Source organism: Delphinapterus leucas, chromosome 5 (assembly GCF_059928025.1).
Source record: "Delphinapterus leucas isolate spDelLeu-1000000601 "Yukka" chromosome 5, BTC_Dleu_Yukka2, whole genome shotgun sequence".
Classification (NCBI taxonomy): Eukaryota; Metazoa; Chordata; class Mammalia; order Artiodactyla; family Monodontidae; genus Delphinapterus; species Delphinapterus leucas.
The window spans coordinates 103,893,434-103,907,119 of record NC_143133.1 but is presented as its reverse complement, the minus strand read 5'-3'; the positions used below and the strand labels follow the sequence as shown (position 1 = coordinate 103,907,119).

The following is a 13,686-nucleotide window of genomic DNA, read 5'->3' as shown; positions in this document are numbered from 1 at the left end:
AAACCATATGGTATTCTCAATAACTTTGGCTTGATTGGAAGATAAATACAATGACGTTTAAATTCAAAAAATTCATTCTCAGCCTGTAATAGCACATATTAACAAATAATGTGGCTTATATAAAACAATAATAAGTTTCCTTATTTCCACTTTCAAGACCTTTTTTGTCATCTGGACTTTTGGCAAAGCAAAATGTATGGAGTCAAAAGTAGGATAAGAGTACCGATCTCAATTTATGTTAGCAGTTCAGATCCTGAGTTTCAGAATCATGAAGTTAAAATGTATTCCTCCTTGTTTGTACTCAACTCCCTAAAACTATTGGCCTAATATACCAGAACAGCATTTTCCACCCACTAATAATTGGTTTTGAATGTCTACATATAATTTGGCATTTTTAAGAGGTCTACATTTTCCAATTTCCATTGACTTACGCATAAAACTTAGATAATTTGAAATAGTAGAAAATGGAAATGGCTTTGCCAAATCTTCAAGAGAAAATCCTGATTAGTAAGTAAATAAGCTCAGTGGGCCCTTTCTTTGGAGATAGCAGCTTAAATCAAAGAAAGAAGCATCTGGTCAGAGTCTATTATCACTATCTTATGGTGCTAAACTGGGGATCTAGAGGAGATCTTGGGAGGATCTTATCCTTGAATCTACTCAAAGAGCCACACTACAGCACCCTCAATGCCATCCTTGCATTCCTCCTCTCAATCTCAATTTACCTGCTTTTGACTGAGAGGAATTTGATAAGTTTTACTTTAAACTTATTCTCAGAACTGTTCTCCCTTAGTTTGATCTTTCGCAAATTTAATGCAGACATTATAAAGATGCAAGAAATTAATAAAATATTGATATCTCCCTGATTCCATTATTAGCTTCCTGAAATTTAAAGAATTTTTACCACTTCCTTCATTTTAACATCTGGTTAAGGATTTTTCCATATGAATGTGTCATGGAGGCAGGGACAAATTGAGAACGCTGGTTCTTGAAAACGTGTTTTCATATTTTACAAACAGATTGGATCTATTTGCCTTCCCATCACCAGCATAGCCTCCCTCTACTTTGGAAGATATCCTCTTCAACAACTGGGCACCTTCCCAGCCAATCACATTGGCACCCTGAAACCCAAAACTCAACCAAGAGTCATAGATAGGGTAATATATTGTTAGCAACACTGTCCTTTACCTGTTGCTGGGCAATCATATCACACTTAATTCAGTGATGTCTGTACAAAAGCCTCAGAGCCCAATCAAAAAAATGAGTGATAAACAAAAAAAATCCTAGGGAAAAAAAAAAGTGGCTGCACTTAAAATTTTAAATTAAATAATTCACTTTAATTTGTTCTTACTGTAATTTCCAAAATTTCTACCATAAGCATAAACCAGTTTGAAGAAACAAGGTTATTGACACAACATACTTACACACAGAACTTGAAATAGAAAAAAAGGAATCACAAAATAGCTTCTTACATTGAAGTGCTTGGTCAACCATGGATCCTACAGCTAAAACAGGATTATATTTCAGTGGAAGCTGGATTCAGGATTGGGGAACACATGGAATCAAGTATGCCACTCTCTGAATACAATTTTGGCAAGTTCACCAACGACCAAGTCTAACAATTAAGGCTGGGCCCTTATTTTCTACACCACTCAGCTGTTCACTACACAGTGAATCATCTCCTTCTCACTGAAGCACTTCTTCATCAGACACCACACTGTGACTCTCTTTCTCCTCCTATACCTCACTGACCCCCTTCAGTTTTCTTTACTGCCTCTGTGTTCTCTTTCTGACCTCTGAATACTGCAGTGCCCTGGAGCTCAGTCTTAGGGCCACTTCGCTTTTCAATCCACAGTCATTGCCTGTACCAGGCTGAAAGGTGGTCCCCAAAAAGACTTGTCTGCTTTCTAATCCCTGGAAACTGTGGATTTTACTTTATTTTACAAAAGAGTGAATATTACCTTATATTGCCAAAGATGTGATTAAGGATTTTGAGAGGGGTTTATCTTGGATTACACAGATGAACCCTTAATCTAGTGACAAGTGTCCTTATAAGAAAGAGTCAGAGATATCCCAGATAGAAGAGGAGGAAGCAATGTGGCCTTGTAGGCAGAGACTGGAGTGATGCAGCTACAAGTCAAGGAGTACTTTACAGGTAGCAGAATCTGGAAAAAACAAAGAACGGACTTTCCCTTAGAGCCCCCAGAGGGGCCAAAGCCCTGCTAGATTTTGTACTTCTAACCTCCAGAACTATGAGCAACAACAATTTCTGTTGTTTAAAGCCACGAAGTTCATGGTTATTTGTTATAGAAGTCCTAGGAAACTAATACATATCCTGAGTGATCTGACCCAGCCCCAGGGCATTAAACCAACATATATTCCCCCAATACTTGGACTTGCACCCCAGATTCATGCATCATCCAATTACACCTCCTCTCAAGTGACTAATAGGCACTTCCAATGTTCTATGATCAAACAGAACTCTTAATTCCCACCGCTCCAATATCTGCTGTCCTCCCAGTGTTTTTAGTGAATGGCACCACCATTCACTTATTGTTTTGGCAGCCAAAGAGATATTACTGAAACGACACCAAATCATGTCACTCTCCTGCTCAGAATCTTCCAGTGGCTTCTCATACTCATAGAATCCAGCTCTTTCATTTGACCTCGCCTCCCACTTCTCTCTGACTCACTCACTCCCCTCTGAATACACTGATCTCCTTGATGAATCCACCAGCTTGTATAACTTACTCCCTCACTTCTTTCAAATCTCTGCAAACACCACCTAATCCCCCCAGAGGCCTTTCCTGATCACCTTACACTAGAGTGTCACCCTCACCTCTGCTATCCTCTGTCCTTGCTTTGCTTTTCTTCAGAGCACTGATCTCTATACTTCATTATATGTTTTTATGTATTTGCTTATGTAATATTTGTCTTCCCCACTGGAATTACATCACTCTTGCTCCTTGCTACATCTCCAGCACCCACAACAGTAGTACCTGGCTCAAGATGAAGATGCTCTAAAACTTTGTTGCAGGAATGAAGGAATCTAATATTGTACATAAAATGCAAGCATGTTTTAGAAATAGCTTTTATAACTAATCTAATCTATTTTGACTTTAGAAAAATTGCATAAGTATAAGAAGAAGATAGCTTTACAGATACCAGGGCCACCCTCCGGGAGCTTCATGGCGCTGCCCAGCCATGGTCACCCCCCACCATGCTCTTTGACATGGCCACCACCAGCGAGCTCTTGGGCCACGTCTCCTTTGAGTTGTTTCCAAACAAATTCCCAAGGACAAGCAGAAAACTTTTGTTCTGAGCACTGGTGAGAAGGAATTTGTTATAAGGGTTCCTGCTTTCAAAGAATTATTCCAGGGTTCATGTTCCAGGGTGGTAACTTCACATGCCATTATAGCACTGGTAGCAAGTCCATCCAAGGGAGAAATTTGATGATGACAATAGTATCCTGAAGCATAGGGACCCGGGTATCTTGTCCATAGCAATGCTGTACCCCACATTAATTGTTCCAAGTTTTTCATCTGCACTGCCAAGACAGAGTGGCAAGCATGTGGTCCCTGGCAAGGTGAAAGAGGGCATGAATATTGTGGAAGCTATGGAATGCTATGGGACTAGGAATGGCAAGACCAGAGAAAACATCACCGTTGCCCACTGTGGACAACTCTAATAAATTTGACTTGCATTTTATCTTAACCACCACACCATTCCTTCAGCTCAGGAGAGCACCCATCATCCCTGTCTGCATGCATCATCCTATAATCTCTGTGTTCTCACGGCACTTCTTTGGGTTCCATATTTTCCTTGTCCCCCTCCAAGTCTTGCTGGACTGCAGAGTTAAGTTTATGATTATGAAATAAAAATTAAACAACAACAACAACAATAAAAGAACAAGATATTTCATAACACCCATCAAACACTCACTGAGGAATATTTTTTATTCCTAAAACACAATCCATTAATCAATCTATATCATCATAGAATAAAATCCAAAATGCTAAAACTTGCAAAAGAAGAAAACTATCCTCAGGCATTTGGAACTATTCAGAAATTGGAAACAGAACTGTATTTTACTTTCATTTTTTTAAATGTATTTTCAGAGAAGTCAATAGAGCTGTTAGATGAATAAACTGAACATATACTCTCAAGTTACAATTTAAAAAATGTTACTTTTCTGATAATTTTTTTATTGCCTTAACTGAGGAATGGGATTAAAAGACCATTAATCCTACTACTTATTGCCCTTCTCACCACCTCCCCCCAAAAAAAACAGCCAAAGGAAATGTTGTGAAAAGAGACCAGTGGGTAGGGGTGGGGTGGTAACTTGTTTTATGAGTTATTACAAAGTGTTAAATTAAGAAAGTGTGATCTCAAAAAAAAAAAGAGAATTAGCAGGCAGTTCAGTAGAACACAAAAGTAAGACCTGAAAAAGATCTTGGTAAACTTATTTTATTTTTTTTATATATTACAAAGAAAGCATCATAAACCACTGAGGAATGTGGGTTTATCCACAAAAGTTGCTAGAAAAATTGGCAAAGTACATGGGGAAAAAAATCAAGTTTGCTATTAACCTCACACCAAAATAAATTCTACACAGATATGTTAAATGTAAATAATGAAATCATTTAAAGCACAATGAATATATAGGGGAATTCTTGGCTGATTCTTACATTGGAAAGAAATTTCAAAGCAAGAAAGAATTACAAAACTAAAACAGATGGACAGAAATCACAAAGGGAGAAGTCAATACAATGACTACATAACCGTTTAAAACTCCACTATGTCAAAAATACCACACACAAAAAAATTTCAATGCAAATTAGTTATGACACCTGTAAGAAATGTAAAAAAATAGTTAATATGGAAATAAATTTTTAAAATAAAAATACTGATGTCTCATTACTAAAAATTTAGGCAAAGGACATAAACAATTCACAGAAGAATAAATGTGTGTAAGATTTTCAACCTCACTAGTAGTGAAATAGGTGAAAAATAAAATAATATGTTTCAAGTACTGGCAATTATTAAAATTGGTGACCATTAAAACAATTGGCAACTATTAAATTAACAGCAAATTGGCAATCATTAAAATAATATATTAAGTGTGGCAAACATGAAATAAATATGCTCTTTTTTTTAAACGTCTTTATTGGAGTATAATTGCTTTACAATGGTGTGTTAGCTTCTGCTTTATAACAAAGTGAATCAGTACATATACATATGTCCCCATATCTCTTCCTTCTTGCATCTCCCTCCCTCCCACCCTCCCTATCCCACCCCTCTACGTGGTCAGAAAACACCGAGCTGATCTCCCTGTGCTATGCGGCTGCTTCCCACTAGCTATCTATTTTACGTTTGGTAGTGTGTATGTGTCCATGCCACTCTCTCACTTTGTCACAGCTTACAGATCCCCCTCCCCGTATCCTCAAGTCCATTCTCTAGTAGGTCTGTGTCTTTATTCCCATCTTGCCCCTAGGTTCTTCATGACCTTTTTTTTGGTTTTTCTTTTTAGATTCCATATATATGTGTTAGCATACAGTATTTGTTTTTCTCTTTCTGACCTCCTTCACTCTGTATGACAGACTCTAGGTCCATCTACCTCATACAAACATCTCAATTTCATTTCTTTTTAAAGCTGAGTAATATTCCATTGTATATATGTGCCACATCTTTTTTATCCATTCATCTGTTGATGGGCACTTAGGTTGCTTCCATGTCCTGGCTATTGTAAAGAGAGGTGCAATGAACATTTTAGTACATGACTCTTTTTGAATTATGGTTTTCTCAGGGTATATGCCCAGCAGTGGGATTGCTGGGTCATATGGTAGTTCTATTTGTAGATTTTTAAGGAACCTCCATACTGTTCTCCATAGTGGCTGTATCAATTTACATTCCCACCAACAGTGCAAGAGGGTTCCCTTTTCTCCACACCCTCTCCAGCATTTATTGTTTCTAGATTTTTTGATGATGGCCATTCTGACCAGTGTGAGGTGATATCTCATTGTAGTTTTGATTTGCATTTCTCTAATGATTAATGATGTTGAGCATTCTTTCATGTGTTTGTTGGCAATCTGTATATTTTCTTTGGAGAAATGTCTATTTAGATCTTCTGCCCATTTCTGGATTGGGTTGCTTGTTTTTTTGATATTGAGCTGCATGTGCTGCTTGTAAAGTTTGGAGGTTAATCCTTTGTCAGTTGCTTCATTTGCAGATATTTTCTCCCATTCTGAGGGTGTCTTTTCATCTTGTTTATGGTTTCCTTTGCTGTGCAAAAGCTTTTAAGTTTCATTAGGTTTTGTTTTTATTTTCATTTTTCTAGGAGGTGGGTCAGAAAGGATCTTGCTGTGATTTATGTCATAGAGTGTTCTGCCTATGTTTTCCTCTAAGAGTTTGATAGTGTCTGGCCTTACTTTTAGGTCTTTAATCCATTTTGTGTTTATTGTTGTGTATGGTGTTAGGGAGTGTTCTAATTTCATTCTTTTATATGTAGCTGTCCTCTTTTCCCAGTAACACTTATTGAAGTATGCTCTCATTTGTAAAGCCTATCTAGAAAGTAGCTTTGTTTTTACCATATACATATGGTAAGCATTCTCCCAAACTTAAAAATATACCTTAACGCAGTTAGTATATTTCTAGGACTATATGTAGACAAATATTTGTATAAAAGACATATAATATAGCATTATTTATTCTAAAACTGAAATTCCCACAATTAAAGAATTATTAAATAAATTATAAATTCATCCATAAGATAGAATTCAGTGTATTCATGGAAACTATGTCTATACATAAAGACATATATTAAGTAAAAAAGAAAAAAGGCAAGTAAGAATTATATATAAAATATCCCATTTATGAAAAAAATCCAATATATAGAATAAAAATTAAAAGGAAATAAACTCATTTTACAAGGCCAGCATTACCTTGATACGAAAAGCAGATAAGGACACTAGAAGAAAAGAACATTACAGGCCAACATCTCTGATGAATATAGATGCAAAAATCCTCAACAAACCATTAGCAAACCAAATTCAATAATACATTAAGAGGATTATGCACTATGATCAAGTGTGGTTCAACATCTACACATCAATCAATGTTATATTCTACATTAACAAAATGAAAGATAAAAATCATGTGATCATCTGAATAGATGCAGGAAAAGCATTTGACACAAAATTTAACATCCATTCATGATAAGAACTCCCAAAAAATTAGGCATAGAAGGAACATATCTCAATATAATAAAGGTCATATATGACAAGCTAACATATATGACAAGACCATATATTACAGCTAACATCATACTGAATGGTGAAAAGCTGAAAGCTTTTAATCTAAAATCAGGAACAAGACAAGGTTTTCCATTCTCATCACTTTTATTCAACATAGTAATGAAAGTCCTAGCCACAGCAATTAAGTAAGAAAAATAAATAAAATCATCCAAATCAGAAAGTAAGAAGTAAAACTGTCTTCATTTTCAGAGGACATTATATTATATACAGAACACCCAAAAACCTTAATAAAAAAAGTGTTAGAACTAATAAATGAATTCAGTGAAATTGCAGGATACAAAATTGATATACAAAACTCTGCTGCATTTCTAAACACTAATAATGAACTATCAGAAAAATAATTTTTAAGAAAATCCCATTTACAATTGCATCAAGAAGAATAAAATATCTAGCAATATATTTAACTAAGGAGGTGAAAAACTTTATATTGAAAGCAATGAGACGATGATGAAAGCAACTGAAGGAAATAAATAGAAATATATTCTGTGCCCATGGATTGGACGAATTAACATTGTTAAAATGTCCGTTCTACCAAAGCTATCTACAGGTTCAATGTAATCCCTATTGACATTCCAATGGCATTTTTCACAAATATAGAACAAACAACGCTAAAACTTGTGCAGAACCACAAAAGACCCCAAATAGCTAAAGCAATCTTGAGAAAGAAGACCAAAGCTGGAGGCATCTCATTTCCTGATTTCAAATTATATTATGAAGCTATAGTAATCAAAACAGCATGGTACTGGCATAAAAATAGACACATAGATTAATGGAACAGGATAGAGAGCCCAGAAAGAAACTCACTCATATATGGTCAATTCATTTACAACAAAGGAGCCAGGCATATACAATGAGGAAACAACAGTCTCATCAATAAACAGTTTTGGGAAAACTGGACAGCCACATGCAAAAGAATGAAACTGGACTACTATCTTATACACAAAAATTAATATCATACTCAAAATGGATTAAAGACTTGAATGTAAGACCTGAAGCCATAAAACTCCAAGAAATAAACATAGTGGGGGGACTTCTCTGGTGGCACAGTGGTTAAGAATCTGCCTGCCAATGCAGGAGACACAGGTTCAATCCCTTGTCCGGGAAGATTCCACATGCTGCGGAACAAATAAGACTGTGTGCCACAACTATGGAGCCTGCACTCTGGAGCCCACGAGCCACAACTACTGAGCCCGCATGCTGCAACTACTGAAGCCCACATACCTAGAGCCCGTGCTCCACAACAAGAGGAGCCACTGCAATGAGAAGCCTGTGCACAGCAATGATGAGTAGCCCCTGCTTGCTGCAACTAGAGAAAGCCCACACACCACAATGAAGACCCAATGCAGCCAAAAAATAAATAAAATTTAAAAAAACTAAAAAAAAAACATAGTGGGTCACCTCCTTAACACTGGTCTTATAATTATTTTTTAGATTTGACACCAAAAGCAAAGACAACTTGCAAAAATAGCAAGTAGGACTACATCAAACAAAAAAGCTTCTGCATAGCAAAGGAAACCATCAACAAAATAAAAAGAAAACCTATGGAATGAAAAAATTGCAAATTATATATCTGATAGGGGTTAATATCCAACATATATATTAAAAATAACTCATATAACTCAATGGAAAAAAATCTAATAAAAAATAGGTCGAGGATCTGAATAGATATTTTTCCAAAGAAGACATACATGTGGCCAAAGGTACATGAGAAGGTGCTCAACATCACTAATCATCAGGAAATGCATATCAAAACACAATCAGACAATACCTTACACCTGTTAGAAGGGCTTATCATCAGAAAGAAAAGAAATAACAAGTGGTAGCAAGGATATGGGGAAAAGGGAACGTTCATGCACTGTTGGTGGGAATGTAAGTTGGTGCAGTCACTATGGAAAACAGTATGGAGGTTTCTCAAAAGATTAAAAACAGACCTACAATATGATCCAGTAGTCCCACTACTGAGTTTATATCCAAAGGAAATATAATCAGTATCTCAAAGAGATATCTGCATTCCATGTTGACTGCAGAGTTATTTACAATAACCAAGATATAGAAACAACTTAAGTCTCCATCAATGAATGAATGGATAAAGAAGATCTGGTATGTTTATACACAATGGGACATTATTCAGCCATGAGAAAGAAGAAAATCCTGTCATGTGCCACAACATGGATGGACCTTAAGGGCATTATGCTAAGTGAGATAAGTCAGACAAAGACAAATACTGCATGGTATCACTTATAGGTAGATCTTTAAAAAAAGAGTCAAACTCATAGATACAGATAGTAGACAAATGTTTGCCTGGGCTGGGAGAAAGAGGGAGAAGCTGGTAAAAAGGTACAAAATTTCAGCTATAAGATGAATAAGGTCTGAGGATCCAATATAAAACATGGTGACTACAGTTGATAACACTGTACTGTTTAATTGAAATTTGCTAAGAGACAATTTTTTTGTCCACATTTTCATAGAGATAGTTTTATTGAAACAATATTATGAAAAAGAAGTTGAGCAGCAAAAATACAAAACCTAAAAAGAATTGTATTTATAGGTATTTGCCATCCATTTATACAGCTTTTTGAGAGTGCATCCTCTAGTACTTCATTCTTGAAGACCCACTAAGCTCAGATGTATAAGAGTTACAAGGCCTAGGTTATTACTGATTGCTGAAGCAGGCGTCTGCAAACTTCTTCTGTAAAGGGACAGATAATAAATATTTCAGGCTTTGCAGCCCATAAGACCTCTTTTACAACCACTCAACTTTGCCATTTTAGCGTGAAAGAGCCACAGACAACATGTAAATGAATGGCTTTGTTCCAATAAAAGTTTTATTTATAAACACCAAGTTTGATTTTCATAACATTTTCACTTATCACAAAATATTATTTCTCTTTTTTTCCAATCATTTAAAAATATAAAAACGTTCTTAGCTCACAGGTGCTACAAAAACAGGCAACAGACCAGATCTGGTCCATCTGCCATAGTTTGTCAATCCGCAATCTAAAGCATAGGGAGAAATCTTCTCTTAGAAAAATGGTCAGTGCTTCAGGCCCAAGAGAGTAACTTTGAAGTGACTTCAGTCTAAAGTTTATCAGGGGCTCATTTGAGATCCTGTGTTTGAGCTGGTTTTATTCGCAAGTTTACTCTCCATTCATTGCTGCCTCTATGTTGTATCCCTACAGTAAAGCTAAATTATAAAACAGAAGGAGAAGCAGCAGCAGCAGAGGAAGAAGAAGAACCAAATGATTTTATTTTATTTCAGGGCCCAGCCAATGCTTTCGCTCAGTTAAATTTTTATATTATGCCTTTATAATGCTTGTCATTGGAAAAACTAAAACTAAAAACATTATCTTCTTTTGTGAAGCTCCTTTTAAACTTAACTGTAAACACACACACACGCACATAGTCACTCAAATCTAGCAAAATTAAAAACCCCAAACCCTCCAATGTACTGGTGCTAAAGGAATCAAAAAAAAGTGAGAGGAATAGAGTCACCCAGTCCCACAGCACATGGAAGTGCTCCTCCCAGAGCTCTTTTCTACCAATAACACTGTTTTCATGAGGTCAAATCCTCCAACACAGGTAAGATACTCATCCTTAAAAGAACAATTAGCTGATATTTATGACATAAAAATTAGGTTGCCAGTAGCTGATCCCCTGATTGGTAGGCTCAAAATCCTACTTGGTTTTGATTTATTAACTAATTTCAGTGATCTGATTTAGGTATTTGATATTCTTAATAATCTTGTGGCAAAAGAACAGATAGAAATACTGGTAGCAACGTTAAGTAAGTGGTTGACTCAATACTAACATTCAAAAATCAACTCACTTCGACTCCCTCTTGTGAGAACACCAGAATCACAACTAGCTGCTGGACAATCATTGGCAGGAAGACACTGGAACTCACCAAAAAGGATACCCCACATCCAAAGACAAAGGAGAAGCCAAAATGAGACCGTAGGTGGGGCACAATCACAGTAAAATCAAATCCCAAAACTGCTGGGTGGGTGACTCACAGACTGGAGAACACTTATACCACAGAAGTCCACCCACTGGAGTGAAGGTTCTGAGCCCCATGTCAGGTTTCCAAACTTGGGGGTCCAGCAATGGGAGGGGAAATTCCTGGAGAATCAGACTTCGAAAGCTAGTGGGATTTGATTGCAGGACTTCAACAGGACTGGAGGAAACAGAGACTCCACTCCTGGAGGGCACACACAAGGTGGTGTGCACATCGGGAACCAGGGGAAGGAGCAGTGACCCCAGGGGAGACTGAACCAGACCTACCTGCTAATGTTGGAGGGTATCCTGCAGAGACGGGGGTGGCTGTGGCTCACCATGGAGACAAGGACACTGGCGGCAGAAGTTCTGGGAAGTACTCCTTAGCGTGAGCCCTTCCAGAGTCTGTCATTAGCCCCACCAAAGAGCCCAGGTAGGCTCCAGTGTAGGGTTATCACAAGCCAAACAACCCACAGGGAGGGAACCCAGCCCAACCCATCAGTAGTCAAGTGGATTAAAGTTTTACTGAGCTCTGCCCACCAGAGCAACAGTCAGCTCTACCCACGACCAGTCCCTCCCATCAGGAAACTTGCACAAGCCTCTTAGATAGCCTCATCCACCAGAGGGCAGACAGCAGAAGAAAGAACTACAATCCTGCAGCCTGTGGAACAAAAACCATATTCACAGAAAGACAGACAAGATGAAAAGGCAGAGGGCTATGTACCAGATGAAGGAGCAAGAAAAAACCACAGAAAAACAACTAAATGAAATGGAGATAGGCAACCTTCCAGAAAAAGAATTCAGAATAATGATAGTGAAGATGATCCAGGACCATGGAAAAAGAATGGAGGCAAAGATCAAGAAGATGCAAGAAATATTTAACAAAGACCTAGAAGAATTAAAGAACAAAGTAACAGAGATGATCAATACAATAACTGAAATGAAAACTACACTAGAAAGAATCAATAGCAGAATAACTGAGGCAGAAGAACGGATAAGTGACCTGGAAGACAAAATGGTGGAATTCACTGCTGCAGAACAGACTAAAGAAAAAAGAATGAAAAGAAATGAAGACAGCCTAGGAGACTTCTAGGACATTAAACGCAACAACATTCATATTATATGGGTCCCAGAAGGAGAAGAGAGAGAGAAAGGACCCAAGAAAATCTTTGAAGAGATTATAGTCAAAAACTTCCTTAACATGGGAAAGGAAATAGCCACCAAAGACCAGGAAGCAGAGCGAGACCCATACAGGAAAAACCCAAGGAGAAACACGTCATGACACATAGTAATCAAGTTGGCGAAAATTAAAGACAAAGAACAATTATTGAAAGCAGCAAGGGAAAAACGGCAAATAACATACAAGGGAACTCCCATAAGGTTAACAGCTGATTTCTCAGCAGAAACTCTACAAGCCACAAGGGAGTCACATGATAGACTTAAAGTGATAAAAGAGAAGAAGCTACAACCAAGATTACTCTACCTGGCAAGGATCTCATTCAGATTCGATGGAGAAATCAAAAGCTTTACAGACAAGCAAAAGCTAAGAGAATTCAGCACCACCAAACCAGCTCTACAACAAATGCTAAAGGAACTTCTCTAAGTGGGAAACACAAGAGAAGAAAAGGACCTACAAAAACAAACACAAAACAATTAAGAAAACGGTGATAGAAACATACATAACGATAATGACCTTAAACGTGAATGGATTAAAAGCTCCAATCAAAAGACACAGGCTTGCTGAATGGATACAAAAACAAGACCCATATATATGCTGTCTACAAAAGACCCACTTCAGACCTAGGGACACATACAGACTGAAAGTGAGGGGATGGAAAAAGATATTCCATACAAATGGAAATCAAAAGAAAGCTGGAGTAGTAATACTTATATCAGATAAAATAGACTTTAAAATAAAGAATGTTACAAGAGACAAGGAAGGACACTACATAATGATCAAGGGATCAATCCAAGAAGAAGATATAACAATTGTAAATAAATATGCACCCAACATAGGAGCACCACAATACATAAGGCAACTGCTAACAGCTATAAAAGAAGAAATCGACAGTAACACAATAATAGTGGGGGATGTTAACACCTCACTTACACCAATGGAGAGATCATCCAAAATGAAAATAAATAAGGAAATAGAAGCTTTAAATGACACAATAGACCAGATAGATTTAATTGATATTTATAGGACATTCCAGCCAAAACCAGCAGATTACACTTTCTTCTCAAGTGCACACAGAACAATCTCCAGGATAGATCACATCTTGGGTCACAAATCAAGCCTCAGTAAATTTAAGAAAATTGAAAATATATGAAGCATCTTTTCTGACCACAATGCTATGAGATTAGAAATCAATTACAGGGAAAA

At 37.1% G+C, this 13,686-nt stretch overlaps 1 pseudogene; it reads left to right on the top strand.

Moving 5' to 3' along the window:
* The first annotated feature begins 2,554 nt into the window (after positions 1–2,554).
* Positions 2,555–3,963, top strand: LOC149749208 (peptidyl-prolyl cis-trans isomerase A pseudogene; annotated as a pseudogene).
* The last annotated feature ends 9,723 nt before the right edge of the window (positions 3,964–13,686 follow it).